This window comes from Pleurodeles waltl, chromosome 12, assembly GCF_031143425.1.
Source record: "Pleurodeles waltl isolate 20211129_DDA chromosome 12, aPleWal1.hap1.20221129, whole genome shotgun sequence".
In the NCBI taxonomy this organism is placed as follows: domain Eukaryota; kingdom Metazoa; phylum Chordata; class Amphibia; order Caudata; family Salamandridae; genus Pleurodeles; species Pleurodeles waltl.
In genome coordinates this window covers 430,659,755-430,686,537 of record NC_090451.1, presented here as the reverse complement: position 1 = coordinate 430,686,537, position 26,783 = coordinate 430,659,755, and the positions used below count along the sequence as shown (strand labels likewise).

Here is a 26,783-nt window from a genome sequence, read left to right as displayed (position 1 = left end):
CACTCCCTATCAAGTCAGAGATGGACCATTTTGCTAACACACAGACCCTCTATTGTGATGCTGTCTGGAATGAATACACAAAGGCCAACTGCGAACTAAACCGAGTTATGTGACCCAGGAACAGGATGCAGGCACAAAATCGCCCGGACAAGAAAAATGTCAAGTTTCTAAAAGTGGTATTTTCAGATTTAAAGTCTCACTTTACAATTAATGAGGGTTTTAAAATGCAAATCTGTAGACACCAAGCTTGGCATTCCTACCTGCTCCCAATTGGAAATGATCACTTATTACATGTAAAAAGGTAACCCAGGTGTTATCCTATGAGAGAGGTAGGCCTTGCAGCAGTAAAAAAACAATTTAAGAGTTTTTCACTACCGGGACATGTAAAACTCAAAAGTACATGCCCAGCACCCTATCATCTGGAATGTGTAGGACGTATTCTACAGGTGAATTACATGTATTAAAAGGAAGCTTTAGGCTTGGTAAAAGCTTTATTTGTCCAGGTCAAAATGGCAGTTTAAAACTGAGCACACAGGCTACATTGTCAGGCCAGAGGCATGGTTAAAGGGCTACTTGAATGCGTGGCATAAGGAGTGTTGCAGACCCACAGATAGTATTTAATTTACAGGTCCTCTGTACCCACAGTACCACTTTACTGTGGAACTTACAAGTAAATTAAATGTGCCAATTGGGTGCAAGTCAACTTTACCATGTTTAAAGGAGAGAGCACAAGCACGTTAGCACTGGTCAGCAGTGGTAAAGTTCACAGAGTCCTAATGCCAACAACAACTAGATCTGAAAAAATTGGAGAATTAAGGCAAAAGGTTTGGGGAAAGACCACCATAGGCTGACAGGTCAAACAACAGTCAAGGTGCATTCTATCATATTATGTTCATAAATCAGTACCTGCCACGAAGGAAGTTAGTGCAGTGTACACTAGAACAGCAGCTGGTTAGCGGGTGTGTGCATTTTCATCATCTTAGAATTGGTAATTGCTGCAGCAAAAAGCATTGGGGTCTTTCTGAGGCTGTTGGAAAACACATCAATAGATTTCCATATGCAGACACTCCATAGTTCAAGCTTGAAACCTACTCCCTATAGGGGTTTCCAGCTCACCTTAATATCACAGTGTGTTACTGGCTCTTCACGTGATGATCGGGTGAGCAGAGCTGAAATCATATAGCACACAGTTGCTCCTTAATTGGGAAGTCTTCAAAGTAAGGTAATGGGAAAATTAAAATTCCCCAACTTTTTTTTCTAAACCTCCCTCTTTTCTGGTGCCAAACACTTGTAGATTGAACTTTGACATCGTCCTGGAATTGACACCACCAATAAATCAGATTTCTATAAAACACACATGGATTTGGTAGCAAAAGAAACATGCTGGAAGCACAAAAATAATTAATTGATGGATTCAATGTCATTGAATGTTTTCTCCATGAATGAATGCACCAAATGGGAGGAGCTCTATGGTTAATGTTTTAAAAGAAATTGCTCCAGTTACTTACCAGTGCTCTTCATTATCCTTAGTCCATAGTAATCGTCACAGTCAATTACTTATGAGTAGATCTCACCTCAGCTACAGGACCAAAACTAGGAAGCAGGAATTGACATAACATAATCCCACTCCTAAGGGTGGTATAAGTTATGGCCAACTGCACCCTTATTCCTGACGCACCAAGCCTTCTGAGGCCTGCAGCTCCAGGAAGAGAGGGCCTGCCCTAACGACTGTGGCAAGGATTATAGACTAAAGATAATGAAGATTACCAGTAAGTAACCAAAGCATTATCCTTACATCCTAACGTCCTTCTTCCAGTCAATTACTTATCAGGAATACTAAAGCTGAACTGGCCGAAGGATAACTCAAAACATAATTACATGCCAGAAAATTTCACATTTTAATAAAGCAAAGTATCAAAAAATCTAATTCCAACAATACAGTTTCCAAAACTTTGTGGCCAAAACAATTTTCTCCCACATCTGCTCCCTGAATCTTGTAATGTCTCAGGGAGGTATGAGGAGTTACCTGGGTTCCTTTTCAACACATTTCTGACCAGGAAACCTTTTACAATCAGCCTGAGAGGCAGCTACACCTCTTCTAGACCTGCCCTTGACACTTTTTGACAGAGGATCATTGGAGGGCTCCTATGCCAATTAAATTGTTTCTCTAATCAGTCTACTTATAGTCAGGCTCAAAGCCTTTCCAAAAGGTAACAAAAAGTTTATCAGTTTTCTCAAACTTCTAGTAGTATCAAAATATATCATAACTGCCCTCTTGATGTCCAAAAAATGAAGAAGAGATTCATCTGGGAAAAAGGGGTTAGGAAAAATTTTTAAAAGAAAGATTTCCTGTTCCCCATGACTCAAACAGGGCACCTTTGCTAGGAAACTTGGGTCAGGTCTCAAATCTATTCAGTCCTCTATAACTCTCAAACCTAGAGATTTACATAACAAAGATCCTAATTCACTAATCCGCCATGCTGATGACACTACCACTAGAAAAGAACCTTCAGTGTAAGCATTTTAACCTCCACCATAGATAATGGTGCAAAAGTGAAACCTTGCAAGGCTTTCACGGCCAAGGGTAAACCCCAAGAAGGAAAGAATGGGTGAATCACAGGTCTAAAAATGGAGAAACATTTCAGGGATTTAACCACTATGTCCCACCTTTATACAATCATTCTCTTGGTTCTTTGAAGGCTTTGATAGCTGCCCACTGTGCTCTCAAAGTAGCCACAGATACCCTTTGTTATAACCATCAAAGGGAAAATGAAATATAGTGCTAACAGTACATTCTTTTGAGGAGGTCTGTGTTTTCTATACGCCTGCTTTGGAAATTCTTACAATGTGTAGAATTTGAGGACAAAGTGGAAGGACAGCTAGCTTTGTTGGATTACTGAGGCCAAATGACTAAGCACAATTCTACTCTTCAGCCCTCTCCTTTAACTTCAAAACAAGCTAGTGGAAGCATTCACTGATTCACTAGTGAAGGTGACATTGGAATTTTAATTAAAGGCCCAAAGATATTGAGAGAAGCAGAGGGAGCCAAGATCGTCTCGGCCAAAAAGGAATCACCACCACAACTTCTCTCTCTCTCTCTCTCTCTCTCAATTCTGAGCAGCAACCTGGGAATGAGGGGAAAGGGGGAGAAGGCATAAAGTCGGTTGTGGAACCACAGTCTTGACAGGGGATTCACCCCCCATGACCCTTGCGCTGGAGTCTGAGAGGAAAATCTCTTTTGCTGTGCATTGAAGGGGAATGCACAGTGGTCCAGGAATGGTTCCCTGAATCTAAGGCATAGCTCCTTGAATGATTGGCATGAAAGACTCTCGTCTTGGGAGGATAAAAACTGCTGACTCAAAAGATCTATGTGAATATTGTTCTTCCCCTTAATATATCTGGCTGTCAGGGAGAGTACATACTTCTCTGCCCATCTTCCTATTTTCACTGCAACCAGATTCAGGAGAATGATTTAGATCCCCCCTTATCTCCTGATATAAGCCATTGCAACTCAAATGTCTGTTTAGATCAGAGCATGATTCTGTTTGAGGATGCTTTGGAACATTTTCAAGTTCTCTCCATTCAAATAATTTTGTATGTGTTTCCATGACCATCTCCCTTGCGCTGCATGAGATCCCAGTGTTGCTCACTGCCCTAGTAGACTGGTATGTGTCGTTAGAATGAGCGAGGCAATCCTTTGCTCAAAGAGAAATGTTTGAGCCACCACAGGAATTGCAGCTCAATTTGCCTTGTCAAAGGAATCTTCTCAAAATTCAACAATGCTGGTCTCCAGTATTTGGCCAGAGATGGAAAGGAACTCGCTGGTGCCGTACTGCCGCTGGTTTTACTGCTTTGTCCATGTGTAATTTGATTGTGGGGACCTGGAGGCACCCAAGCCCTCGGATTAGGTTGGGAAACTGAGTTATGATGTTGTTGATTTTAAACGTCTGCACATTCCTGGCAAATAAAACCAGGCCTATATCCTCCATCGCATGGCACTCGATGAGAGCCTCGTCTTTCCTTTGTATGCTACAGAAGTTTGCAGAGGTCTCCTTGTCATTGGATCGTCCCTCTCAGTGACAGATGCATTTGCACTCCATAGGTGTAGATCTTTGTTTTTGAGGGCAAGAGTATGGGTTGCGGCCAGAGTCATCGGAATTGGTGGAAGTTCACCACATTGGTGGAAGTTGATCACATTGACCAATGCGCCTGTGCAAATGAGAGCCCTGATGGTTGTGACTGCTAGGACTTCACAGGTGGGTTGTGCCTCCAATGCTTTTTAAGGTGCTTGGTGAATGAAATAAGGAAGGCATATTTGTTCTCTGAAGGTGTCTCATCCTGAGCACTGCTCATCCATGCACCATTTGGAGTGGAGCTCTGAAGTGCAGGGTCAGTCGATGAGAGCAGTCGGGTGGCTTTTGCTGTGCTACCGCATGTGTTCTTCCTTTAGCTCTGTGGCTCATCACCCCCCATGGAACAGTTTGAGCATGTTTTCCTTGGACCGGACAGTTGTTTAGGGGGTTCTCTCCCACAGTTCCTGCAGTGCGAAGCCTACAAGGGTGGGCCAGCCTGGGGCATGCACTCCTTGGCTTGTGGATAATGCATCTACCATTTCTGTCTTGACGAAGGGCACTTTACTAAAGTTTTTGCTGTGGTCAGATCTAGGTCCATTTTGTTGCCCATGCTGCAGAGCAGTCATGGGATATTGCCGGGATGAGGATGTAGTTGAGACTAATTTTGGGTTGCCTCAGGAAGAGGTCTTGGAGACTTTCACACTAGCATCCTTGGATTATTTGCAACCTGATTTCCATTGGTTGATCATCAGCAGTACATGTGCTGGCCAATTCATGGAGGCGGGTATAGAAATTGTCAATTAACTCCTCTTCACCTTGGTGCACTTGTTTTTGTTTGAAATGCGCAAAGTCAAGGTTCAGTTGGGGGTCGAAATGGGCGCTCAGAGCCTTCACAGCAGCGTTGTAATAGTTTTTCATCACTGTGGGCGGGAGATGCTCAAACAGTTTATAAATTTCCTCCCCTGAGTAGTGAAGTAAAAGGGATTGTTTCACAATGCCATCGGTTTCTCTGGTTGCTCTAAAGTAATTGTTTAGCCGGTCCACCCAAGTCTTTCATCAGGGGGCAGCTGTGGCAGGGTCTGCTTGTTCACTTAACGGTTGGAGCATCACTACTGGGTTGTGTTGTGGGGGAGCTGCCAGTGCGATCAGCACAAGAGTGCATGCAGCACTGGCGTCATCCACCATGGTTCGTAGACAGGGTACACTGACATGCGTGGTTGACCCCGCTGCCTCTCCTCTGGAGCTGGATGAGGATGAGTACTGATCATCGTCAGACTGTGCAATGTATCAAAGCCAAAAATCGAGGTCGCCGTTTAGGGCACAGGTCCTTCCATGTGGGAGGGCACATCTGCTGGTTCTGCCCAGCCAAGAGCAATGGTAGTGGAGTCTGTCGGCCTTGCAATGCAATTTGGGTGAGAGTCCCACTGGAGCAGGTGACAAGATGTATGTGCAGGGTCACCAAATGTGGCAGGGGGGCTCCAACACGGCAGACACGAGGCCCAGTGAGAGGGCTTGGATGGGCCTGCAGTCGACTTGAGAATGGCCTGGTGCTGGGAGCCTGAAAGGGAGCTGCATGTCCTGAAAGGCAGTCGCAGGGCCTGAAAGGCAACTGCAGGGCCTTGATGGAGGCCTGGAAGCAGGCAAGGCTCTCCAGGAGGGGTGTCACCAGCGCCGATACAGGTGCGCGGTTCGGGTTGATGCATGGGCAGGGCCATGGACAGAGCCAGACGATAATAGGGCAGCGTCGAGAAAGGAGAAGGTGCAGGGTAGTCCCTTATCGCCAATGTAGAGCGGCATTCTGCACGGGTCCTCGGAGTGTGGAGCAGCGGCGTGTGGAGTTCGCTTATAGGGGAGCAGGGGCATTGACCACCTACGGCTGCGAGCTACTACCTTTCCAGGCTCATTTTGACAATTTAAATTAGCCCCGTACCTCCATTCATTTTATTTCCTTATGGGGAGGCGCTATGGAGCTCTCAGTGGGTGGGACAAGCAGCTGAGGCTGAAACTGAGCTGCACATGTCAGATTGGACGTTATTTTGCTGTGGCCGGCCTGACATGCACAATTCACTTCTCCACACTGAAGGCTCCCATGGAGCTACGTCAGCAAAGACAGCTGCATCGGCCTTCAATGGAGCGTGGTGCTTGCATGCCCCAGCCAATCCTGGAAGTTCACTTATGCTGCTTAGTATTATATGAGAGCAGTGCTTGGATTGGTTGGGGACCTCTGGCTTATTTTTCCCTGGCCAGGAGGGGAGAGAAGTAGTGTCCTGAAGTGTGAAAAACTATCGGAAGTGGCAAACAACATAAACACCCGTACTATAAATACACTGCCAGTGGAGGGAATTTTCTCCCAAGGAGAGACGCCACACATTCCTTTGTCCCAGGCTGTGCTGCAACATTTTAAGCTAATGGCTGGCCTCCTGTATCACACAAGGCCCTCTGACCCCTGTTGTTCTGCAGACAGATTGCAAAAGAAGACCGCGCGAGCCCAAAAACCTGTCCTCCCCGCATCCCCTACCATTTTCCGGACTGAGGCTTATCAGCATCACAGTAACTACAGGTGAAAGGTGCTTGAAAATTGAGGTCGCTGGCAGACACTGTCCAACACTTCCCTTTCAAACTGAGGGCCTACGTACTGCATCTTTCTTCAGCCATATTGTCAGCTTCCTCACAGGACCTATGGGTTTATAAATGAACATTTCCAGCGCCGACATCTACAGAAGTCCAGCAGGAGGTACTGTGAACTTTTCCTTTCCTTTTCTTCAGAACCGTGCATCTACAACGTGAAGCTGCTCGTTCACCCTATGCATGCACACAGGTGGCTCGGACATCAGTTCGGTTCTGTTACTTGCAGTTTTCTTTTGAATTGGTATTGCATTTATAGAGCGCTCCGTTTCACTCATGAGGCGCTGGAGTACATGTATCGACAGGTAGCGCCCTACTTCATGAGATCATTATAGATGGAAGAGTTTGTGTTTGTAAGGCTACCCTTATTTAAAGAATAACTCTACTGGGACCCCAAATTCTATTCTTACTGCAGAGTTTACCGTTTTATTTGTCCTGGACCACTGCACCAAAAAATGCAGACCCAATGAAAGACACTTGAAGCATTAGAAATAATTCTATTTTTCCACACCAGATCCCTCACTTTTAAGATTTCAAAAGTGGCCTTCATGGGTATAACAACAGTCAGACTGCCCATGGGCAGTTAGGAAGAGAACCTGACATGCCAGTGCCCCAAAGAAAAGTAGCGTATTGCATTGTATTAATTAGTATTTTTAAATGACTTTACAAAGAGTGTGTTTGAATAAGTGAAAGTGAGTACAAGGGAGTGGGTCAAGGAGAAGAGTGGGTTAGAATGAGTGATTGGAGGTTGTGAAACAGAGTGGAGGTGAGTCAGGGGTGTAGCTATCAATAGTGCAGCATGCACAGCTGCACCCGGGCCCAGAATCAGTGAGTGTGCTTAAGTGTGTTAGTGAGAATAAGGACCAGAGACTGTGAGTATGTTTGTGTGTAACTGTGAGTCGCAGAGAGTATGAGTGAGGCAAATTTTGAAAAAAAATGGGGTGAACTCCTGGCCAATATTAATCCCCACCAATTTCAAAGTACCCCAGCTGCCACTTGTGTGGAGGGCCGCAGAGATGTTTTAAGGTATAGGCAAAGTGGGCTCTGGCCCACGGCCTCAGCCTAACTGAGGCCCATCTGATTGATCTAGCTCTGTTTTCCACACAGTCCTTTCCTTCATGCCCTTAAATGATTTTTTGCAACATAGATGTTTAAAATACCGTTTTCCTTTAATTTATTTTTAGTATGGGTATTGAGTGGGAGTCTATTACAGACATTCGGCATGGAAATGCTTTTTCCTCACCATACAACATCCATAAAAAGCTCCTTTTAGATCACAACAGGACATAAAAAATGAAAAATGGCAGTGGATCGCAGAGATTATTTGCAGTAATATTAGTGAGCTTCTGCTATATTACAATATTGAAAACACACATCATTATCCCTGAATATTAGATGGAAACACATTTAGAATTTGGACCAGTGTGCCTGTGCAGTGGTGGTGACCTGGCAAAAGACCACATGAAAAAGCTGAAACTAGATCATACATCATAGCTGCCAAGTTTCCCAGGTCCATGCATGATGTGCTGCTCTGATCCATTTGTTTTCCTTTTAATTCTGAGATTTGTAGTCCTGTTTTATAATAGAATAACTAAGACTAAAAGTCTCAGAATTCAAAGAAAAAACTGGATCCGAGCAGCACATCATGCATGGACCTAGGAAACTTGGCAGCGCTGTACACTGGAAGCTGCTCTTAACAAGGGTCTGCAAACTGTCTGGCCCAGGCCCCCCAAAATCCTTAAGATGTTCATGGAGGGCCGGGAACAGACGTCAGTGTGGCGGTAGAGGCGAAGACCTTGAGAGGTCTTGACAGAACGAGAATGTCACAGATTAAATTCTTGACATAGCTTTTTAACCTCTTCATCTCTGCAAGTTCAATGCAAATTAATTATAGCGATTTTGTTAAGAATGGCAGCTGCTTTGCAGAGCTATGAAATGGCAGAACCTGTATGACCAAGCGCTAAATAAAAAAAATGAGTTATTCCCAGACTGCCCCAACACGCACGAGACAAAGAACCTTAGGAGAGAGGATGTGGCATAAGGGCCAGAGCTGCCAACTTTGGAGTTGGGAAACAAAGTTACGAGTCTCTGCACCGGCTCAACATCCTGTGATCCTGGGGAAATACTTTAATATCCCCTTGCAACCAAAAATGAATGTGTTCTTGTGTAATATAACAGGTGCTCATGTAAAGTGCTATAATACCTTAGTTTCAAGTTTGCGCTATATAAACTTACAAAAAAAACAAAGCGCTCCAATACCTTTGTGTCGAGTTCATGCTACATAAAACTGCATAAAAAATAAAAAAAGACACAACAGGCATCGCAAAGAAACAGCATGGATAAACCAAGGAAAAAGAAGAAACAACATACCGCCATGAGCGCAAAGCAGTAAGGCAAAATAAAAAAACTGTGTGCCACACTAAGGTAGCTCGTTGATCAAGGAATAATCCATGTAACAGGGTCAGTCTCCAAGGCGGTAACAAAGCTGTCTCAATGCGGGACAAACCACAGCATTTACCAACGACATCATGGAATTTTTGAAAGGCTGGCCGGAACCAATGAAAGTGATGAGTGTGAGATGGGTGTGGTTAAAGCCCACAGAATAGATTACATGTGAAGAAGAGCAGCTCTTGCGCACTGCTATGCTCGACCTAAAAAACAAAACTATAAGCCCTGAAAAGTACAAGATGATGGCTAAGGACTGTCTGTTATCAGCGATACATGTCAGGGGTGGTAAGTGATAACTATTCACTGGGCACAAGTCTTAAAACAAGAAGTGGGGGAACTAACCAAGTTAGACAGTATACAAGTGACATCACTGCACGTGCTATCACAGCGCATTATGTCACGACGTGTGACATTGCACATGAGGTGATTTCACTGGAAGTGACATCAGATATTAAGACCTCACACATATGTTTATCAGGTATATCATGAGTACATTTAAGCACATTATTATATTTAACAAATTAGATTTTGTGTTGGGGTTGTACCAAACAAGTGGAGCAATCCTGATGCAAAATATGGGCCTCAACTAATACATTTAGGGGTGTATTTACAAGCCCCTAGTGCCACCGGAGCGTCACTTTTACCAACGCTCAGGTGACACTGTGAACATTTCCACATTTATAAGGTGGCGCTAAGCCACTGTGCATTGCTTAACACCACCTTGTAAATATGCACCCCTGCCGATGCAGTTTTCTGCAGCAGTGGGGCGTGCAATTGGTGTTGCTCTGACTGTTTCCACACAACACCCATTGCTTTTGATGTTGCCCCAAATTTACGAGAAATCGTAAATCTGAAGCAGCACCAAAAACTAATGCCACCCCAAGGGTGTCGTTAGAGTGGCGCAACTAGGAGAAATACCTTTATTTCACCTCGCTTTTTGCTTTTTCAATGTGTGATGCCTTCTGTAGCACACATAGAACGAGCAAAACGCCATCAATGATTGTTTATGTGCAGGAAGGTGTCCTGCACATAAACAATAATTTAATAATGATGATTATTTCTGTGCAGGAAGGGACACATACGCAACTATTCCCTGCAACGCAGGGGCCCTTGCACTGTGGTCCAAGGGTGCCTGTGCTGGCGCTAGGCAGCTAATTGTAGCGCAGGATGAGAGGACAGAAATGTGAAGTATCTTGTAGATACAGCACATTTCTGCCCTTTCCTGGTGGCACAGGGCGGTGCAGCAAGACACTTGCTGTGCCACCCTGCACAACGGGGTCTTGTAATGAAGTCTCTTTTTTTTTTTTAAACGCTGCCACAAAGAAATAGGCAACAAGGAGAACCATGGTAGTAGATCTGTTCTGCTTAATTGGTTGCAAAGTCTGCATTTTTAAATATTTTACGGGGCTTAAGGCATCTGCTGAAGAGGTGCCGAGGAAATCTCAGGGAATAATAATAATGGTGAGATAACTCTGGAAGTTAACACAATTGTTGGAGAGATGTGTTTTATGCAGTCCCAGATTTGAATCAAAGTAGTATAGAAGGTTAATGTGTCTCCTGGAAAGCACATCATGTAACATGCAGATGGTAGATTTTTGTTTTATGTAAATAAGTAATTGGATTACTGCTTTGAACAGAGAGATCCATTTGTTACTTGCAGTTCATAAACCTGTGTGTTTTATTTGTTTCCACTCTGTTGCATTGCACTGAAGTGTGAGGTTCGGGGTTGGGGTCCAGTCAGGATACTAGATCTAAAAGAAGCCTTAGCCCCCTCCTTAACTTTGGTCTTTATCTTCGTCCCAGCTGAAGTGACAATAAAAAAGCTCCATTGGCTGCCTGCGCGTTGCTGGTGGGAATGGAAAGCAGACAACATGCAGGCGCAGCTAAACATGTCCCGGTGCCTGAAAATTACACGGGCACAAGTTCAGTATATTTCTGTGGGACCCAACGTCTTGGCAGGGTAGACTGTGTACACCCTGTGAAAAGAGTGGGTGAACGCTGTCCACCCGCGTGTACCCCCGACTTGTGACCTGGCTACACATATCGGTGACCAGAATTTCAAAAGCTAAAACCGGGACAGGCCAACCACAGAAGTAGGACTATATAGTAACAATGGACATTGAATGAGCAAATAAAAAAGAGCACGGACAAACGGGTGTGGTGGCTGTGATCTTCCAACACACTGAAAACTGTTCTGAAGGTTGCAGTTCAAAAACAAAATCCATACAAAAGCTCTGCTACTTTTACAAATGCACCATAAAATATATATTGGAGTTACTTTCACCTATACAGTACTCTCAGTAGCTTGATAAGTTTTGAGAACCCGGTGTATCCAACATTATGAATAGCCATCGTGGCATGACCTTACCAGTGCATCCCACCCAGTCCCCTTCTTCTGTCGCCAGGGGGCAAGAAATAAGGCTCCAGCTGACCTCCTACGACTTTGTTTAATGTAACTGTACTCAATAATAAAGTGCTTTATTACCAAGGCTTCCATTTCCGCTATATAAAACTTTATTAATTAAATTGCTCCGTACTTTAAAGGTGTCTGGAGAAGTTTGGGCCGTTGAACGTTTCGATGCTGCTAGTCGCTCAGATTCTCTCAAACACCAGGGCATGTATTTATAAGTGTGAAAAGCGTCGGGACATACCGCCGAAAACCGGGACTGTCCTGGGAAATCCGAGGCGCCTGGTCACCTAGCTATACAAGTATATCGCATTATGAGGGCCGCGCGGCTAAGGCTTATCAACTAAACGTTCGTATGAACTGGCCCACTGGAAAAAGTATGAGCAGTCTTAGTTCACGCCATTGACACCGTTTCCCGTACACAAACTACTCTTCAGGCACTCGTACTGTTATTGCTGGTCCGTGACTAGTGACGTCACTTCCCTTTCGCTCTGCAGAGCGGTTGCCCCTGGTTACGATGGCGTCTGCGGTTTGTTTTGGCTGTGGGGCTGAGAGTGACAGCGCGGCTGCTGCGCCCCGTAGAGGCAGGTACCTGTGCTTCTGTGCGCCTCCCACCCCGGCTCGTCGCCAACTTACTGCCGGTGTACTTGGGCACGGACACTACAGAGTAGATCCGTAGATTCGTCCCGATTGAAATCTGGATCGCCGAGGGGTGTGCGCATGCGTGAAACATTTGGTATGTAATATTTCCTTTTGGATCTTGCTTAAAAACACCGGACGAGCTGTGAAGTATAGAGAAGCTGCTCTTACATAATGCTTCTGCGTTGTCCCTCTGCTTAAGGACGTTCTTGTGTTTCATACATTGTAATATTGTCCCTTACCATTGCTAAAGCACGAGACGTTTCGTATAACGGATGATGTATAATCAATATATTTATAAAAAATATCACGAGTACGCTCAGGGCCGGCTTTAGGGGGGTGCGAATGGTGCAAACGCACTGGGCGCTGACCTCAGGGGAGGGTGCACTGTGTTTAGCAATAACTTACAATTTAAAAGAACCCGAAGCAAAGTTCCATGTGTACCAGCTGTCAGGCAACAAAAAGATTGTCAAGTTAACTCTTGTGAATTATGTTCCTGACAGAGAGAGATCTGAGTTTTGTCCAGTGGCAGTTTTGACTGGTCATAAAGTAGCGCAGAGGATTAATATGCCTGATGCAAAGAACAGATCTCTATTTTATGTGCATAGCTGAGTGGGTGTAGTAAAGCTATCCTTCATCAGCCCTTTCAAACAAATGAAATGTATGTGAGAGCAGGGCTATAGAGAGATGAGGGGCACTTTTGTGGGTGGTAGTGAGAGAATCCGAAGAAGAGGGTGAGAGGGGCGCCAAAAAAGATTGTCACACAAGTCTACCAGTGCTAAAGTCGGCCCTAAGTACGCTTACATATCAATCTTCATACGCATACATCACTTGAAAATAAAATATATATGCTAAAGTATAACTTTGAGAGTTTCAAGGTGAATGAGAAAATGGCTAAAGATAGGGGATTGGTCATGTGGGTATCTACACTTGTGACCACCTTACTTTGCTTTAGCATGAGATTATGGGGTTCAAAGTAATTCCATATGGAGTTATCCGGTCACTTTGATTTTGAAATAAAATAGGACGCATAATTTTAATATAGCTCCTGAATTCTATTCTATAATGTATAATTATGGTGGGTGCTGCTGAACATGTATTTGTTACACAGATAAATGAATAACAGGCGGAATTAGCACACACCAGTTGTTCATTCTATTTGCTGTCTACCAAATGTTCATCAAGACAGTTTGAGCAATCAGCACACCCTTAACAATACAAGCTTTAAAGTGTGCAGTAAAATAAGAATATTCTTCGGAATTTCCAGCATCAGCCAGAGCATAGACTGGTAAGAATGGTTCAGCGTGATTAGATAGAAAAAATATTTGTGGATTTCCTGTTCTCTAAAACAATACCTCATCAAATCTTTCTGGTCATAAACTTGAGATTGGTAGCAAGTAATCTTGTCTCGCGTTCTGACTTAAAGCATTTTCCCCTGTGTCCAATAGAGCCAGGGAAATCTGAGCATTAAAAGTACAATTAAAATCATGATACCATATATACAATTTCTACATTTCGTTTACTTTGCAAAAAAGGGTTAGCTTTGCATCGCTGAACATTTACAATGTAGATTAGAAAATAATAAGTGATTTCAACGTATATCAAATTGTATGCCTCATTTAACCTTCAGAAACAACCAGGATTAGTCCCTCAAGTAACTTCAGAGCGAATTTCAATAAGTAATTCAAGTATTTTCAAAATGCATTAGTTTAAATGTACACTGTAAGGATTCAAGGGTGGGTATTCTATCAGTTTATAAATGTCCAACTTTCAAATTTTTCTAATTCTTTCATAAAATACCTTTCTTGTTTACTTTTACCAATATATTCCTACCCATCCATGTTTCTATAATTTTAAGACTTAAGCCCTTATTTATACTTTTTAGCACCGCATTTGCGCCGCGTTTTGACGCAAAAGCGGTGTAAACTTACAAAATACAATTGTATTTTGTAAGTTTGCGCCGCATTTGCATCAAAACGCGGCGCAAATGCTGCGCTAAAAAAGTGTATTTTGTAAGTTTACGCCACTTTTGCGTCAAAAACCCGTGCAAATGCTGCGTTAAAAAAGTATAAATATGGGCCGTAGTTCGGAATATAGAACACTCAACAGATAAACTATGGGCAAAATCTCTCACAACATAGAAAGGACACTTCACGTCAGGAAAGGGACTTGTAACATTAACATAATATAGAAAACACTTTGCTTACAGAGAAAATAAACTATTTATAGGAACAAATCTCTTAAAGCAAGAATAAGCTCCTCTAATGAAAAATGCCTGATGAAAATGAGGAATGTGCTGCACTGTGAAGAAAATAAAAACACTGGAGATTAATGAACGGTGTCAATGGCATGAACAAAGACTGTTCATACTTTTTCCAGTGGGCCAGTTCATACGACCGTTTAGGTGTGGAAGGGGACTTCCCTGTTGCCACTGTTGGGGGTGTGTCTACCTGCACTGGCGGACATAGATACAAAAAAGTCCCTCAGTATTCTGAAGAATTCAATGTGTTCCTTAATGATCTTCCCACCATCATTCCAGTCTATGAGCATAGCCTCCATGTGTGCAGTAAGGGACTGGTATAGTGCAGCTGTTACAACAGGGGAACATTTTATAGCCTCCCATTTAATGTTCCAATTGGTCACTTTAAGTTGCTGTTCGTAGATCCCAAAATGTGGTACATTGGCTAATGTTGGTAATTTCCCAATTGGAAAGTACTAGGGGTTCGTCGTCACTTTCACCACACTCGATTACCTCCATATTCGCCATGTGTTTCCATAATCTAATATCTAGCAGAATATAGTCCAAGTGGCTATTATAGGACCCACACCTAAATGTGGGAGCAGGAATGGTATCAGAGGACAAGCAACCACTGCACACATGTAGCCCATGAACCAAAGTAATATCTAGTGCCTGTAAAACTGCCCTCGATTCTAGTCTCCTCGGTGGGGCTTTCAACACCAGGATGCCCCATATTTCATCTTCTTCCCTGTATAAATCCTGGACGATAGAGTTGGGCTCAAAGGTAAGATTAAAATCGCCCATGATAAACGTATAATGGGGCCCCATGTAACCTGTGAGAAAATTATCCAGTCTGTGCAATGTAGCAGACTTACAACTTTTCCCTATGCTTTTGTTCTACAAATTTGTTAGCACTATGGATACACCCTTGTATAAAGAAAAAATAGCCCTTGGATGTCCCTAGATCCTAGGCTCAATTCAGTTACAGTACAGAGGAGTGTTACACTTACCCATGCAAGTAAGCCACCAGAGTACCGTCTGATCTACTAGCATGGATCAATAAGCTCTTGGAGACATTCCTATAAATTGGGTCTAAGGCCAGGTTTTTGTGGAACAAACAGATTTGGTGCATACCTACAAATTGCCCCCATGTTGGATTATCTATTTTAGACCCAGTCTCCACAATGTTCCAGCTCAAGATGCGCACCAAGTTGTTTGCAGAGAACAAAAAAGAGGTGACAGATGTTTTCTTAACGGAATAGTGCTTTCCTCTCAACAAAGCCGCTGAAGAAGGGTCTCCTAATGGAGAGGGAACAACTGTTTTGACCCTAAGGAGAAACAGTTGTCCCTCTGCAATAATGCCATGACTTGTTCTTCCATCACACCTTCGTTACACACTTCCAACGGGACAATGTCTGCAATTGCAGGCTCAAACTGGGATGTCTCAGGTGCTTCTGAAATAGACCATGTGGGAACTGTGTTTACTCGGTAGATTATACCCACCCCATACTGGAGGTGCTTGACACTGCTGCCTAGGGAGTTGATCGTGGTGTGAGGGAACTACGGTATACAAGGAGCCACCCCCAGTAAGTCAGTAACTCTCAGACATTGGTGAGCAGCTCTTCTTCTGCAGGGATAAACCCCTTGATGGAACCACTCTGAGTCTACTTTCAAGGTAACACTTTCTTGTGCTGGTATGGAGATTGGTTGAGTGCATGAAGGGTGATAAAAGGAACTCAATGGACGTAGAGCCAGACTAGGTGGCATTATTCCCTCAGTATTACAGTTCAAAAACAATTGATGAGCAAAGAAAGCAGAACACATTCACCCAGAAATTGTTTAGCCAGTGGACAACCAACCCCCACCCTCCCTACCATAAGTATGGTGGAAGCCAATCGATGGGGAAAATTGACATGTAAATGCAGCCAATGGAGAACTTATTTTTCAGTTGGATAAACGATTTTGCAGAATTCCGTGGCAAACCGAGTACATTTTGTTAATACTGCCACTAACGGGCAAGCTAGAGGGAGAGCGAGTACTGTGCAATCAAGTCGGTTCCCTGGACAGTTGGGGGCTTGCACTACATCTCCCCTCTGTCTCATACCATTCTTAAATTGATTCCCCTCTTCCCTCCTGAGCATGTGGGTGGAAAGACAGTCTTTCTGTAGCAAAGCTACCCCTAGACCACATATCAAGCAAAGTCAGCTGATCAGCACAAGTGTTTGAAGCATTAAGTAATGGCTGGATGCATTTACTGGAAAATATAGACCTTTGGACTGTACTTGAAGGAAGCAATAACCTCATGGTCATAGCAATGTGAGAAGGTATGTGGGTAAATCATGCTAACATTGAGAAGGGGATTCTGCAGATGCTGAAGTGAATGCCTGGTGATGCTTATATTCAAGTGTGGTTCAGAATACTAATTACAAAATGTAAAATGGGATCCCCTTAGAAGCCCCTGATTGTAGCATGGCACAATATGAAGGGAGAGGACAACTTCCCCAGAAAGTGGAAGTATATTGCCTTGATTCCTGTGGCTGGAGAGTGGCAATTTAGTCACCGAAGTGAGAAGGGTGGCGACTGTGCTTCTTTTAGAAATTAAATGAATACTTTGTTATCAAATTCTAATTTCAAAGAGCCATGGGAAAGCCAGCCTTATTTAATTTACAACTTATTTGAGGTGACATTTGAAAAGAAGGCTGCTGCTAGAATACTGCAGACCAGCAGCAAGTCATTGCTTTTCCATAGAAGTGGAAACCACTTCTACTGAAATCCAGGCAATGTAGGAATGACTAATTACAAATGCAAAAAGTAATCAAAAGGTTACAAGAAAGGTATAGGTGGAATAACCAATATTATGCTTCCTCCCTTCTGCTGCTTTTAGAATATAAACAGTAAACGGTATCAGCAACACATATTTTATGTTCAGATTATTGTTTGTTTCATGAACAACTTTGCTATACAAAATGTAAAGCTAGAAAACAGAAAAAATACACACTTACATTTTTCTTAGGATTTCAGTGAGTTACAGATAACAGCTGTGCACGCCTTAAAAAATGCTGCAGCTCCATCATGTGTTGACACAGCCCGGCGTGAGCTGTAGCTGAAAAGAAAGTACGCCAGAGTGAATAAGCTGATAAGGAACCACTCAAGTGCATGTTGTTTGCTTTACCTTGTTTGTGCCTCATGGGACTTGGATAAATGTGCTTCTTCCTCGCTTCGCAATGCTGCCCTGGCCGCTCACCTTTCTCACATGCCTCTCAGGAGACCTCTGGTTTCCTGCTCAGTGTATGGTTTCTTGGGAACATCTCAGGAACATAAATCTGCCTAACCCCTCCTCTGTGATTCTCCCCATCTGTGTAAAACTCATTGTTCCTTTTGATACTGAGGTCCTCAGGCCTGTCGACAGATAGTGTATGACAACCCCTGGCACCCTCTCCTATGGCATGAATAATACATTAAAACTATACAAGTAGCCTGTCAATTTCCCAGAAAATTCATGGAAACTGCAAATTTTTGAAAACCTCCAAGATGGGTCTCTAAATGCATTCCCATATCAGCTAAACAATACTTGTTCTGCCCTACCATTTGTGGACTTTGGGGCACTGCTCTTTCAAGGCAATGCATCATATATTGGGCACTTCTTGCCAGACAGTGTTTGCAACAAAGCCCAAGATCTATGAAATCAGCCCAATAGGGCCCAAATTATACACATTAAAAAAGTTCACCTTTTACCCCCCTGTAGAAAGGGGAGCGTGTGGGGCTCTGCTGCAGTCTCTTCAGGTTTCCTCAGGGAGGGCCAAACCGCAGGGGGCTGCTGCAGGGTCCCTCATCTGCATGTGTGTATCCCGTCCCCAGAGTCCTATTAGGCCCAAGGAGCTCCATCCCCAAGGCTGCGCTTTCATGTGTGGGGCCCGGGACCCCATCCCCAAGCCACAACAACAAAGACTGCGTCCTGGGACCTTACCCCTGGGACCTAGGATCAACACAGACTGCTCCCATCACAAGCAGGAGCCATAAAGGAAGGCTGCTCTTGCCCAGTGGGAGCAGGAGAAGCTGCTGCCAAATCCCACGCCCATGCTGTAATTTGCCCAGGGAGTGAGCGATGCAGCACAGAAGTGGACTCCCCATGCTGCCACAATATTCAAAAAGGCGTGCAGTGTCCGAATAGGACCAGAGCACCCCTTTTAAAAGAAAGAAGCAAAATAAAAACGATTTTGGCTCTCCTGAGCAACATGGGAGAGCCCCTTATAAACTATTCGCTGCTCCAATGAGCCCCATAATGCCCTGCGGGGTTTAATTTTCCAATGATTTTCTCTGCTTGGGGTGGCTTCAGGAGGGCAGGGGCACCCCCAAACTTGAATGTAAAGTATGGGGGGGGAGTTAGGGGAGCTGCAGGGAGCGCAGCAGCCTCTCCTCAAAGGCAACTTGAAACTTGACCCTAAATTTCTGGAGTCAATATATAATTACATTTTATTTATTGTTAAAAAACAATTTCGAACAATAAAGCAAAACTATTAATTTATTTTAAAATATTTTATTTACCTTTTGTAAATTAAAAAATACTGTAATAGTAATGTTATTAAAATAACCAAATTATTGTTAATTCTGGACATAACTTTCAATAACTTTAAATTCATAATAAATTATATATTTTTTTACTTTTGGTAGGATTTTTTAAATTAATCTTCAGAGAATAATTTTACTTTAAATATATTTAAATAATTATATTTTTAATTACAAGAATTAGTAATGCTGCAACATTTTATTATATTATTCGACAGTTAAAATAAATACATACAATTCATTGACAGCATTAAATGTAAAAAATATTGTATTTTTTATTTTTTAAGTTCAATAAACTTTTACACTTTTCACTATACTTTGTCATACAGAGATTTCCTCCCCGATAGCGGAGGTCTCTGCAAACTGTGTGGAACGTCAAATTCGGTCATAAAGTTACTACTAATAGTAACATTATTGTCAATGCCACTGGAATTATGTGATTTTGCTGCTACAGCATTTTTTGTATAATTGTGGCTTTGCCGCATTTGCCACATAAACCATTGTGTACTGCATAATCTGTAGATTTTAGCAAAAAAATGTTTATAGCTTAAACGGATCAAAAGTTACTAGCAGTTTAGTGACTCATGTTCCTGCGCACTGGAAGACCCTTTCCAAAGATTGACTGTTTTTTTTAGTTGCTTATTGCTGTATTTGGGTACTAAACTATTACTAATAAGGTGAAATATTTTCCTAGACAGTTTTACTGCTTCTGAAAATAATTAAAAAATACTATCACAAAATGTGCCACATTAAGCCGCATAATTTGGCTTTTTCTTGCTACATATTTTACTCAACCCTGCCAGATAATGTGGTTCTCCTTTGCCACAGAATTCCAGTGATCCTGATTATGCTTCTATTAGACATTTTTGTTGACTGCACCCCTACTCAGAGGGTGGGGTTATGCAAGTCTGCACTTTAGAGTGACATTACACTTTGAAAGGGTGAATACCCAAAAGGTTAAAAGTTAACTTACACATGCAGATTTAATAATGTGTAAGTTTACCTTGGTGAATAGACCCCCATGTTTCGGTTTTGATGACCCTCAGCAGTAAGATGTAGGTGGTTCCCATGAGTAACATGCTCAGACGCCAATTTCTAGATGCTCCCAAAATGCAGGAGGAACACCATTTGTTTGAAACCAAGTCTGAGGCACAGAGGCGTACACATTCCAAACTTCAAAACAAAAAAACTCGGTCATGTCCGATACTCCAGAGCAGCACATGAGCAGTGCAAGATCAGAAGCAACCAGCCTAACCATACAACCATAGATGCAGAAGCATTGGGATCGAGAGAGTATTCTAATAATGCCGCTACAACCTGAATGGGAAGTAATAGTAGGGGCAATACCTCTGCAGAGAAATGTCAACGGCCCATCAATGATCTATAGAAGGAATTTATGAGCTTACTGTAAACCTGTACCAGTTGAGGATCTTGGGGGGAGGGGGGGGGGGCGGGGGGTAACTCGTTATTGTTAATGTTAATTTTGACAGTTTACTTGGTAACTGAAGAATACTTGATTGAATGTATAAGATATGGTTGTATAAATACATCACGATCCAATATGAGCGATGCATGATAAACCTTTAATAAACAGAGTGTGGAAAAAAATCAAAACAAATAATGAATGCCCCAGCAGAAAGTAATATACACATTTAAATTGAGTGTAATCAACCATTACAACATTTTTAATGTAGAAAAAAATAATAATATTGAATTAATGCTAACATTGCATGTGGTGACTTGGACAGTGTTCTTCATTGCCAACATTTCCACAGAATGTTTAAAAACAAATTGGGTGTTCTAAAATAAACACGAAAACAACAAATAGAGTAAACACACCAAAAGTGGAAAAGAAAAATCAACAATAAAATATGCTGAAAGTGTGGTACACTGAAAATATGAACTATTGTTGTCCTTAGAAAAGAACAGTGTGAGACTGAAATTTTCGAAGCAGTGAAGCCTCCAAAGTGCAGAGAGACAGAACACACTGTAAATTACACACCACAAGAGTGCTGTTTCATCCAGTGGCTCTTCTGTGTTATTGAAGAAGCAAGTCAATTTTATTTGTTCCTGCTTAATCAATTCATAGATATTATATGCTTCCTCCCTCCAACTTTTCACCAAATTACAGAAGGGGATCATGAGAGACCAGAGCTATTAATGCCCTTCATTATTGCTAATAGAGGTGTCTGAAACATTTGATTTGAAAGTAATTAGGGTGTATATCCTACGTGCATAAATATGGTTAATTGTAACAAGGTCATTCATTAGCAAAACCCTCGTCTTCTAAGAGAAAACCCCAAAGAACCTGCCCATGATGGCACACTTTAGGGCAGTATTATGGAACATATAGCATTCAGCAGAACCATGCTTTTTAGATCTTCCCCAGTTATCCTCAGGGAATGCTGTTGTTTTGTTATAACAGTGTTATAGCTGAGCAAGTAATAAGCCTTAGATAAAAATGTATGTGGTCATGTAAAAATACATCTATATCCTATTGATCCTCTAAGCATTATTCTTAAACTTTGACCCTGAAAGGTGTTTCTTTTGCATCTTCTAGAACATGGTATTATTGTTTGAGCCCCTAGAGTATCACAAAACACCATAGGAATGTATCCCTACACTCAGACTCACAACATCTACCCCCCAAAACAGGCATTGAAACAAAATTACATTTTTCATTGAAACATATACCGGTCCATTTCAGTGGTGTATTAATGGAATGACATTGTTTATTATTTCAGACTTTAAGATTGATGTTAGTAATGATAAAAAATTAACAAAACTGAAATCAACCCCTTGTCCTTTGAGCCATTCCATCGTTTGTTAGTACACAGTACCCTATGTGGTAATAAACCAGTAATCTGTAACAGGGGATAATTCTGGGATACGTTTAAAGGCTAGATAATTGCTTCAAAAAGCAAACGTTTTTGCTGTGTTCATGAAACCAGTGTTAAACTCATGTAGTAAAAATTTGTGCTATTAGAGTAGAGACATTAATCTTAAGGTAGTTGGCTGCCACCCAATTCACAGGGCATGTCTTTGTTTACAAAAGGTAGCTAAGAAGCAACAACAAATATAATGAAAGAGAGTCTCTCTTTGTACTACAGCAATTATTGCATAACCTTAGTTCACTTTGCTAATTGTTTGGTTGGACTAGCATGACCACAAAATTACTCCGCTGGTTACAGAGATTAAAGAAACATAAATCAAATGTCATTGTTGTAACTTTGGCACAGCATGTTAAAGCCCTGCTGGCAATGCCAGTGGGTCTGGCTTTAAAAGAGTTGTATAGTAATGTGAGGCTTTACAAATAGCATGGAAATGGGTATACATTTGTGTGAAAGCAAGGGACTGTAGAATACCGGCCTCCCCCTGCCCCTGCATCTCAGACAAAGCACATCACTCACCATCTTCAGGAAGAACCTTAAGACCTGGCTGTTCGGATGAGGGTCCTCGTCACCTCCTCCCCCACAGCACCTTGAGACCCTCATGGTTGAGTAACCTCGCTTTACACAAACTGATTGATTGATTATGAGGCTTGCCGCCCTAGGACTGGCAGCCTCACGGTGTCGGTCGGACTGCTGTGCTCCAGGTGGTCCGACCACTAAATTACAACATTTGCAGGCGGACCCCCCTAATGACCACCGTCCCCGCCAGGAATGGCTCCCGACATGGTGACGTTGGTCGGGGTTGTACTCAACCAGGCAGTGCTGAACTCAGTGCCGCCTGGCTGATTACAACCCCACTTTCCAACAGCCTTTTCATGGCGGGTCCCCCGCCATGAAAGGGCTGGCAGAAAGTCAGTGTCAGGGGCCACAGGCCCCTGCCCAGCACTGTCGAAATGTGCAGTGTCTGCAGACAGTGCGCATTCCGAGGGTGCTGGTAGGCCCCTTCTGTGTTGTGGTATAGGGCTTGGCTTCCTTCAGGGAGCAGAGCCCTACATCGTAGCACTGATCCCACCAGAGTGACCGGTGGGAAAGCGTATTACAATGTTCCCACCGGTCAGCCCGGCGGGAACATTGTGATATGCTTAGGGGGTGACGTCACCACCATGGCAGTGGTGTCCTCCCCTTGAATTTGGCTGTCCCGCAGTGGGACTGCCAAACTCATAATGAGGCCCTATGAGTGGATGGGTTAGGAGTAGCTTTATCTGAATGTTGGAAGCAGATGTTGAAGGGCAACAACGTAATGATAATGAAGTATGCGTTAAATAGACGGAAGATGTACTCCTTGGAAAAACGTATGTGAACATTTTGGAAAGGTGTGTAATGTAAGTAAGAGGTAAAGAGTTAATGAAACTGTGGGAGTTTCCTGAACACATACACAATGACATGGGAGGTTGACTGGGTGTGGGTTGAGTCAGCATCTTTCCAAGACCAGGAAGGGGATTAAAGCTAGGCAAGAGTCAGACAGCTTTGAAGGAAATGTTTTACAGAAGGTGAGACGCAGGAATGGGGGTAGAGCATGTAGGGTGGAAATGTTTGGGAAGCATTGTGCCTCTCTAGAATTTTATGCCCTTTTTCATTTTTAGCTATTTAAGGGTAGTTCGTTCTTAGGCTTCCATACCTTTTTGTCCACATTAGGTATCCATTCCAAATGTCCATTCTTTTTTCCAACCTCCTAGGGATACTAAATTTGCCCAGGGCTTGTGGATTCTCCTGGAGGGGACTGAGTAACTAGGCAAAATATAGCAAAATGTTTTTGGTAAAGATAAGAAAAATGTCCTCTGCAAAAAAGAGTCTGGTTTTGTTTCCTAAAAACAACATCAACAAAAGGTTTGCTGTGCTAAAGTAACAATTTTACCAGCTTTCAGGAACATGCGGAACTGAATCCCCAAAAACATATTTTACCACAGTTTTGGCATTCTTCAAGGAGGTAGTCCATTTTTCCTAAATGTTGCGCTTTCAACCTACTTCCAGTATGTGGTGGAAACCGCTGTGAAAACCATGGGTGATCCTGGTGAGTTGTAGGATTTCTTCAGCAAGGGGTCATCTGTGTAGATGCCTCAAGGTTTTTCCAAAGAAACTAACTGTTGAAATAAAAAAAATATTGGAAATTATTAGGAAAATAATTTCCATTTATGACAACGTTTTAATTTGTAATGTCTTGTCACCATGGCCGATTTACAAAAGCAATTTATCATTATATCTGTTAGACCCTTTTGGTTGCTGGGATATATACGGTTTGTGAATTTTCCAAGAATCAAGGTACCCCAGAGCCAATAACTGAGATGCACCTTGCAGTGGTTTTTCATTGTGTGCTGGGTACAGGGTATAGAGCAATTCATATAGCAAAAGATAATGGCTAGTGGCTACAACAGGAAAGGCGCCAAAATGCAACATGGACACATCACATTTTTCCTCTGAAAACCAACCCTTTTTTGGAATATGGGTGGCTGTGGATTTTAGGCCCCAGCTCAGCTGGCAATCAGGAAAACCTAGCAAACCTGCACATTTTTGAAAAATATAAACCTGGGGGAATCCAGGGTGGGGTGACTTTGCTTGGCGCTTGCCAGGTTTTCATACCCAGAAGCCCTTGCAAACCTCAAAGGTTGACAAAAAAAACAAATTTTCCTCACATTTCTGTGATGGAAAGTTCTGGAATCTGTAGGGAGCAACAAATTTCATACTATCTTTCATTCCTGGAGGTCTCCCAATAAAAATGGTACCACACTTGTGTGGGTAGGGCTTGTGGCCACGACAGGAAAGGCACCAAAACACAACATGGACAATCACATTTTCCCACTGAATACTGACCTTTTTTACAGTGGCTAGCTGTGGATTTTGGGCCCTTGCTCAGCCGGCCCAGAGCGAAACCCAGCAAAGCCACACATTTTTGTAAAATACACACCCAGGGGAATATAAGGTGGGTAACTTGGCGTGGCTCTCACCAGGGTTTCTTACTCAGAACCCCTTAAAAAACATCAAGCTTTGACTAAAGAAGCACATTTTCCTCACATTTCTTTGATGGAAAGTTCTGGAATCTGTAGGAAGCAACAACTTTCCTACAACATACCATTCCTCCAAGTCTACCAATGAAAATAGTATCTCACTTGTGTAGCTGGTTCTAGTGCCTTTAAAAGGAACAGGTCAAACTAAGGTCAGTGAGTGTGCATTTGCGAGGGCTCCCGTTGACTTTAGTTTGATCCATTCCTGTCATGGGCACTTGGTCCAGCCATACAAGTGGGTCAGTATTTTTATCAGGACAAGTGGGGTAATGGTGGGTGGTAGGAATTTTGTGGATTCCTTCTGATTCTGGAAGAATATGCCACAGAAATGCACAGAAAAGTGTGATTGTATGCACATTTTGAGGTTTTTAGGGCATTGTGGCCAAGACAACTTTGTGGGATGCACAAGAGGCATGCCACCCTGTACTCCTGTGGGTGTCTAGTTTTCAGAAATGCCTGGAATTGGTAGGTTTCTATGGGTGGCAGCCGAGCCCAGGCCCAAAAACTGTTGATGTTGCAAAATTGCGTCTTGGACCCCACCCTTCTGCGGGTGCAGGGCCTACCCACTCAGGTGAAGTACCATTTTTATCAGGAGACGTGGGAACTCTTGGTGACAGGAAATTTGCAGCTCCTGCAGATTCCAGTACTTTGAGTCAGAAATATGAAGAAAAGGCATGTTTTAGCCTATGTTTGAGGATTGCAAGGGTTTCTGGGTAAAAACACCTTGTGGGATCCATGCCAGACCACCACCCTGGAGTCCCCCAGGTATCTAGTTTATGAAAATATCTGGAGTTGGTAGATTTTTCCTGAGAAACAATGTACACCGTGGCAGAGAAAGACAGAAAAGAGAAATATCACTGCGCCATCTACTGCTGTGGTTCACTCAACTACTTGTAGGTTTATTAAAAAAATGTGCTACAGGATCTCGCACATGGACAGAGATTTCTTTATTACAGTAAACTAATCAAAATACCCCACATAGAAAACAAAAAACACAAGTCTGTCATACTTCAGAGCAATATGATGATAGATGGACCTGGAATGCACTGGAAACAGAGAGAGCAGTGGGAGCACTATAAACATTATTCACTCTGTAGATAAACATAGACCATGTACTAAGAAAAAGCATCCCTTTATTCAGCAGCTTTGGTAGAAAAGTGATAATGGAAACAGGTAGGCAGTAATTATATGCACTGTGAAGTCTAAAATATTTAATTTTGCACTGCTCCTCAGATAGTTTAGGCCTTTTGGCTTGCTATGGTGCTTGCTCAACTGTCTGAAAATGTAGTGACCATCCATAGAATGCTCAGTATTCAAATAACAGATCTGCATCACCTGCATCTCGGCATCCCTTGCAAGAGGTGGCTTTTCTCCTCTGTTCTCTTTTCCATGATCTTCACTGTGTGCCACTCACAAATAGATATGATTTAGGCCTGCCGGGCCAACTTCTGTTACAGGCTTTTCTTAGCTGGCTCTGGCACTGGGGAATCTCCAAGATTCAGCTGTCTCAGGTTGAACTTTGGCACTTCCCACACAGAAACGGTTGTCTGCCCCACAGTGATTGGCTGACATTTCTGTGGTGATGTGGTCTCACTTGGCAAAGTGTTCTGATACTTCATGACATTAGCTTCTGGCACACTGATGGATGACTGAAAACTGGCTCCCATGCACATCAAAACCTGTGCAAAAGTGTGTTATGAGACTAGATTCTTCCTCCCAAGGTTTCCACCAGGAATACTCACTGTTGGTGATTTGAAGCATCTCACACCCTCCTGCAGGTTTTATAATTAGTTGTCCTCTTGGTAGGAGGATTTCAAGCCTAACTCTAATGCCTTC

At 42.9% G+C, this 26,783-nt stretch overlaps 1 protein-coding gene across 1 annotated transcript in view; it reads left to right on the top strand.

Annotated features, from left to right (window-relative positions):
- Positions 1-12,051: 12,051 nt before the first annotated feature.
- C12H16orf46 (chromosome 12 C16orf46 homolog) overlaps positions 12,052-26,783 on the top strand; it is a 62,662-nt gene continuing 47,930 nt past the window's right edge. Inside the window, exon 1 of the mRNA XM_069216911.1 lies at positions 12,052-12,289. The gene's annotated coding sequence lies outside the window, so the exon portion shown is untranslated. The remainder of the gene's footprint in view (positions 12,290-26,783) is intronic.